This window comes from Penaeus japonicus, unplaced genomic scaffold, assembly GCF_977035675.1.
Source record: "Penaeus japonicus unplaced genomic scaffold, GWHDUDI00000001_assembly GWHDUDI00000025, whole genome shotgun sequence".
Taxonomy (NCBI): Eukaryota; Metazoa; Arthropoda; class Malacostraca; order Decapoda; family Penaeidae; genus Penaeus; species Penaeus japonicus.
The window spans coordinates 17981465-17989970 of record NW_028234427.1 but is presented as its reverse complement, the minus strand read 5'-3'; positions in this window follow the sequence as shown (position 1 = coordinate 17989970).

The following is an 8506-nucleotide window of genomic DNA, read 5'->3' as shown; positions in this document are numbered from 1 at the left end:
AATATATATATACAGTATACCTAGAATATATTATATATATATATATGTATATATATAAAAATATATATATATATATATATATATATAATATATATATTATATATATATATTTATAGGTAAAGTATATATATATATATATACGTATAACGTAAAATATATATATTTATATATATATAATAAATATAAATAGATATATATACATACTATATACAAATACTTAAGTATATGTATATAAATATATAAATATATATATAAAAGTTTATCTATATCTATCTAAATATAAATATATAACTATATATATATATAATATATATATATATGATATAAATATATATATATATATATATATATATATATATATATATTAATTTGAATATTGCACATATAAATGTGTGTATATATATATAACATATTATATATATAATATATAAATAAAAATATATAGTCTATATATATCTGAAAAATATATATTTAATTGTATACATACATACATATCTATATATATTAAATAAATATATATATAAATATATATATAAATATATAATATATAGTATATATGTATATACATATATATATATCACCATAAATTACTATATCTATATATAATACAATAGTATATATAAATATATATATATAAATACAAAATATACATATATAATGTAATATATTATATATAATATATGAAACCATAATAATATATATATATATATATATATAAATATATATATATATATATATAAATTAATGCATATGCACATATATATGTAGTGAGTGTATATAAATAAATATATATATATATATATATATAAAATATAAATGTAAATTATGCTATATATATATATATATAATATATAATATATATATATATAACTATATATCTAATATATATCTACATAAATAATTTATGCATATGCACATATATATGTGTGTATAAAATAAATAATATAATATATATATATATATATATATATATATATATCTATATATATATATATATATTCTAATTGTATACATACATACATCCATATATTATATATAATTATATATATTTATATATATCTATATATATGTATATATATATATAAATATATGAATACATATGTATATATATAATATATAATCTCAAATATACATACATACATATAAATATATAAATATATATATAGTATATATAAATATATATATATATATATATACATATATTTATATATATAAATAACATATATATGTATATCATAAATATATATAAAATATTAATCATATCTATATATATATATATATATATATATATATATAAATATATATAATATATATATATATTATATATATGTATATAACAATATTTCATAATATGTCTATAAATATGAATGTGTATATATGAAATAAAAGTTATAAGAGGAATATAAATATATATATATAACTAAGAATATATATATAACTAAGTATGGTATATATATATATAAATATTCTATATATATATATAAATATATATATAAAAAAATATATGTGTATATATATATGTATATATATGTATAAATATATATATATAAATAAATAAATAGAATATAATATTTATATAAATATATATAAAAAATATATAAATACATCTATAATATACAATACATATAAATAAATATATATATATATATATATAATATAAATTATATAATATAATATATAACATATATATAAATAAATAACTAGAATATATATATATATAATAAATATATATAATATATTATAACTTATCCATACCCACAACACACAATTACCCCCACACACAACACACACACACCCACACACACACATATAATATATATTATATATATATATAAATATATATATATATATATATATATATACATATATACATATATATATATATAAATATATATATATATATAAATAGTAATATAAAACACTCACAACACTATGAAGAGTGTTGAGTATGTTTTTTAGAGTTATTTAGGATTCATTTATAGATGATTTGATATAGATTGATAACTGTGTGTGAATTTTATATCTCTTACAAACCAAAAAAAACACACTCAACACACACATACAAACACACACACAAACGCACACACACACACACGCACACACACACACACACACCGACCACACACACCAGACACACAGACAACACACACACACTCTTCACACACCCACTCACACTCACTCTCACCCACACCACACACACCACAACACACACTCACACACTCACACACTCACCCACACAATCCTCACACACACACACACACACACACACACACACACACACACACCCACACACACACACACACACACACACTCCCACACACACCCACCCACCCACCCACACACACACACACAAACACACACACACACACACACACACACACACACACACACACACACGCAAACACACTTGATCCATCCACATCCCCCCACCCACCACCCCCCCCACTCCCCCACTCCCCCCACACCCAAATCACACACATACACACGCACAAACACTCTCATCAACACACACACACACACACACTCATATTACCCACCACCCCCACACACTCCCCCACCCCCAACCCCCACCACACCCCAAAATCACAAATATTGAAGCCCCCCACCAAACAAACACACACCCCACACCCCAAAATTTATATAAACTCTATCTTCTAACACATATATCCATACAACCTAAGAAAACCCATCTAATATATCAAATAAACCAGACCAACCATAACAACTCACTCACTAACACTCACAATCTCAAACAAAAACAAACAATATCTCACACCAATCACACTCCCGACCCTCTCAGACACCATCAATATACACACACACACACACTCACTCACTCAAACACTCTAACTCACCACACACAAAAAATCACTCTCAGCCACAATAACAAACCCACACCAAACACACACACTCACACATCACACTCACTCACACACACACAACACACACACACACACACATCTACACTCACACGACCCCCTCACAAAACCACCACACACAAAAAAACACAGCAGACACATACAAACACACCTCACACCAAACTCCCACTCTCACCAGACACACACAACACCACACACACACACACAGCACACAACACACACAAACAAACACACACACACTACTCACACCACCAACCATGCCCCCTCTCACCCCAACCCCCCGCGACCCCAACCCCCCCACCTGACCCCCAAAGACCCCACAAATCACACACAGCCCCAATCCACTCCGTTGACCAGACAAAGTATCCAATGCAGCTATTCCTTATCGGCCAATCATCGCTCAGCAATCAAGCAGCCAATGAGAAAACTTAGTCACTTTGAAACAGCAAAGGAAATTTTCATTAAGATTCCCGAGTGCCAATGGTCGGAGGTGACACTCTGGAATTGGAATGCCAAGTACGCCGATGGTTGAAGTTTGTTGCGAAACAATGCAAATATTCCGGGATTATGTTTGACAGTTTGCGAGCACAAAAAAGTGCCGTTTTGGAATCAAGTTTGTAATAGGGGATCCAAAGTTTTCAAAGATGATGTATAAAAGAGTTTGCCAAAGGGCGTAATAATGTTTTATGATAGTTTGAGCGTTTGTCTCTCTCGTCTCCTATTATTATCACCATTTTTATTCGCTTGTGCATTTAAACTTGGGTTAGATATGTTACGAAAGGTGCAACCTTTTAAAATCAAATTTGAAACTGATATGATCAAAGATTCTATTACCATCCTCTCTCTCTCTCTCTCTCTCTCTCTCTCTCTCTCTCTCTCTCTCTCTCTCTCTCTCTCTCTCTCTCTCTCTCTTTCTCTTTCTCTCTTTTTTTTCTCCCTCCCCCCCTCTCTCTAATCCATTTCTTTATTTCTCTCTCCTCCTCTGCTCTATTCTATCTCTCCTTTTACACTTTTCCTCATTATTCCAATAGTATAATTATTGCATCGAATTATAGCAATGTAATTAATCAACCCAAATCCAATTATGAGGTAATATTGCATCTCATTCATATTCATTTTGGTATCATGGAAAAATTGGAAGTGACAGACAGGCATATAAATCATTGGTGAAAGAGAGAGAGAGAGAGAGAATGAAAGAAAGAGAGAGAGAGAGAGAGAGAGAGAGAGAGAGAGAGAGAGAGAGAGAGAGAGAGAGAGAGAGAGAGAGAGAGAGAGAGAGAGAGAGAGAGAGAGAGAGAGAGAGAGAGAGAGAGAGAGAGAGAGAGAATGAAAGAAAGAAAGAGAGAGAGAGAGAGAGAGAGAGAGACGGGTGATAAAGAGAGAGAAAGAGAAAGAGAAAGAGAGGGAGAGGGAGGACGAAATATAAGACAAAAACGACATCCCCCCCACCTCCCAAGAAGAAAAAGACCGCCAGATGGGAACACAGTCGGCAAGCAATAAGACATAAAATGAAAAAAAAAGAAAGAAATCCAAACGAGTAAAAATAAACAAAAGCGTAAACAAAAGATCGAGACGAGGACAAAAGGAAACACGAAAACAGAGGAAACTCGGAAGAGGAAATTCGGCTCGTGGTTAACAGCCCAGACGCCGAGCACAGGCAAGAACAAGAGTAACATACGTGACGCTAATTTGCAACACGTTCGAGCAAGAGAACTCTGGATGTACGAGCAAGTTGGTGGTATTAGTGTCCCTTTATATTTATATTGATGTTTTTTTGGGATGTTTACAGTGTAGTGAACATAGATTTCCAACTTCGAAGGATTGTTGAAGCCTTATAGTATAAATGGATAAGTGTTGTGTTTTTTTGTAACGAAAGAAAGAGAGAAAAAATCTCATGATTTGAAAAAGGATTAGAAATTTTGTCAGGTGTTTGTTGAAGTTCAAAAGGAATTTTTGATTGAAGACTGAAGAAAGAAGAAGTTTGCCTGGAGTTCCTGAAGCAAAAAGTAAGTTCAATTTTCTAGTTTTATTTTAAGATGTTGGGTGATGTGTGAAGATATTATCACCACGCAAGGACACGCGTACAGATTCGCGATCCTACGTGTTAAGTTCGTTTGCTAACACGTGCATACTCCCACACGTACACACACATACACACACACACCACACACAAACACACACACCACACACAAACACACACACACTCACACACACACGCACACACACTGACACACACAAATATACAAACACACAGACACAAAAGCAAGCAAACAAAAACAGCATATATCAAACATACTCACACATAAGAAAACCAAACAAACCAAAATAAATACACAAACACGCAAACAAACACGAACTTCCAATGACAACACCAAACACACACACTCACACAGACACACGAGTAAAACAAACGCAAAACAAAAAGAAAAGAAAACAAAACAAAACAAAAAAACAATAAAGGAACAACAAGTGAACAAATACGGCGAAAGAAGAGGAAAAAGGGAAGAAATTCAATAAGTTCTTCTGAAGACAGCTTTCTCGCCGGCCTCGAGGAGAAAGTCTAGAATGCGGTGTGAGATTTTCCTCGTGGGACCTAAAAGGGGTTCCAAGAGAGATTTTTTTTATATGAGAAAGGATGTGCATCTGGGCGTATACACCTTCTTTGACTACCCGTGTGTGTGTAGGGAGACCTTTTTTTCGTTTCCCCTTTCAATCTGTCTGTCTTTCTGCCTGTCTCTGTCTGTCGGTCTGTCTGACTCACTCTTTTTTTTCGTTATCTCTCTCCATCTCCCTCTCCCTCTCCCCCCCCCTCTATCTATCTCTCTCACTATATATATCTATCTCTCTTACTATATATATCTATCTATTTCTATAGATTTCACTATATATATACATATATATATATATATATATATATATATATATATATATTTATTTATTTATCTATTTATTCATTTATTTATATATATCTTTCCCAAGTCTTCTACACCATCATCATCTTTCATTTCCTACATTCCACTATCTCTCTGTCTGTCTGTATGTGTTTGATTCTGTTTTCCACATCTGCCTTTCCCAATCTGTCTCTTTATCTCTCTCTTTCTCAATTTCTCTCTTCTCTCTCTTAGATCCTTGACATTCTATCAATTAGGACGAAAAGGGTCAAATAAAAACATTAATTACCACCCTTCCCTTATGACATTATTCCTTTTTTCACTGATCATATAAACATTTTTCAAACCTATCGATTTACCTCTACCGCCACATAGATGCACATATGGTGGGCTTCTCTCTGTGTGTGTATTAGTGTTTATGTGTATCTGTGTGTATTTGTATGTGTATGTGTATTAGTATATTTGTGTTAGTGTGTGTACAGGTATGTGTGTGTGTACGCGAACATGCATGTATGCAACATATGCATAAATTCACTGCATATGCCTTTTTACTTTTTCAGTTCAAGGAAAGCTATGATTAAATCCACGCTCGGGTGAATATGCTAGACATTCTGTTTTTAGAATAGAAAATTATTTGATGTGAAGCGGTTTCCTGTCTTCATATTTTCGGCATCAAAAACCTCTCTCCCCCCCCCCCCCCTCCCTTGTCTCCCTCTTTTTTTTTTTTTTTTTTTTTTGTCTTCATGCTTAGAAATTTCCTCTTTTTGATCTTTTATATCTCCCTTTGATACTTATGCTTTGGTTATCGTTCTACCAGTATCATTCTTTCTTGCTATCCCTTTTTATTCTAACATTATGTTTGGATTTAAGGTGCGCCATAAACGAAGCTAAATAGCTGCGCATCTATCTTTCGTTGTGTCTGTTTGTAGGTAGGCATTGTCTTCATAAATCCTTACTCATTTTCAGTGAAATTCTTGATGAGGGATTTGTCGCTGTTTCTGGAAAGTGAAATTATAAAGTCAATATTTGTCAATATAAATTTTGTTCGGGTTTCCCTTATTTGTTACACACGCGCACACATACACATACACATGTATACATATCCACATCCACATTCATATGCACACGCACATTCATATGCAAACACACACACACACACACACACACACACAAACATACCCCTACTTTTTATATGTGTACCTTTCTTCGTTTATGCATATTGTAATAAGTTGTATTACAATATGCACTTCCACATCAATTTACCTTCACATTTACGATGCCATTTCTACGTCTGAACAAAACACAGCCATGTAAACTAGAAACTCTTGCCCAGAGACAAGCGAAGCAACAGATGACCTGTGAGAAATGCATGCACCTCAAAGCCATGCAATTCGCTGACTTTTAGGATAAGAGTGCCAGTTGTTCGAGGAATCTCGTGCAGATATTCGCGTGGAAATTATAATTAACACCTTGGGTCTATAGTCTTCCCCGGTGGTTTGAAGTGGAAGAGATGAAGTAAGGAGCGATTTTCTGTAATTACATAAGGAAATATAGATAGATAGATTGAGAAAGAGAGAGAGAGAGAAAGGGGAAGAGGGAGAGAGAGAAAGAGAGAGAGAGAGAGAGAGAGAGAGAGAGAGAGAGAGAGAGAGAGAGAGAGAGAGAGAGAGAGAGAGAGAGAGAGAGAGAGAAGAGGGAAGAGAGGAGAGAGAAGAGACACACAAAGAGAGAGAGAGAGAGAGAGAGAGAGAGAGAGAGAAGAGGGAAGAGAGGAGAGAGAAGAGACACACAAAGAGAGAGAGAGAGAGAGAGCACAGACGACAGAGAGAGAGAGAGAGAGAGAGAGAGAGAGAGAGAGAGAGAGAGAGAGAGAGAGAGAGAGAGAGAGAGAAAAGCCGGGTGAGACGAGAGACAATAGAGAGACAAAAGAGAGAGAGAGAGAGAGAGAGAGAGAGAGAGAGAGAGAGAGAGAGAGAGAGAGAGAGAGAGAGAGAAAGAGAGACAGAAATATATAGATCGAGAAAGATAACGCGCCGACGGTTCTCAGCTGAGAAATGAGGAATCTGCCAACTTTTCCCATTTCTCCCTAAATCCCAGAACTTGCTCGTGGTGATCCGAGCGATTTCGGAGGAAAATAAAGGAAGACAAGTCATCTCCGGCCGCCCTGGAGGCCTAGCAGCGTGTGATGACTGTTTGTTTTGCTTGTTTGTTTATTTGGAACAGATTGCTTATGTTTGTTTTGAGAATGTTTTTGTTTGTTTTGTTGAGGTGCGTTTGTTTTCTGTTTTTTTTTTCGTGTACGTAGGTCTGAATATGTGTCTTTTTTGTTTGTCTATAGATATGCGTGTATTTTGGTAAGTGTGAATGTTAGTTTGATTCGCGTGTTTATGTTTGTTTACATGTTTTTTTGTTTTTTGTGTGTGTGTATAAGTGAGTGTGCATCTTCTTTGAGTGCATGTTTGTTTACTTGTTTTAATGTAATGTGTTTTCATTTACGTTTTTTGTGTCTGTATGTGTTCGACTGTTTGTGTTTGTGTGTGTTTGAATGGTTGTGTCTGTGTGTGTGTGAATGTTTGTCTCTGTGAGTGTATGAATGTTTGTCTCTGTTTGTGTTTGGATGTTTGAATGTGTGTTCGACTGTTTGTGTTCTGTGTGTGCTCTGCTGTTTGTGTCTGTATTAGTTGAACTGTTTGTGTCATTGTGTTTGTACGTCTTTGTGCTCTACTTTTGTTATTT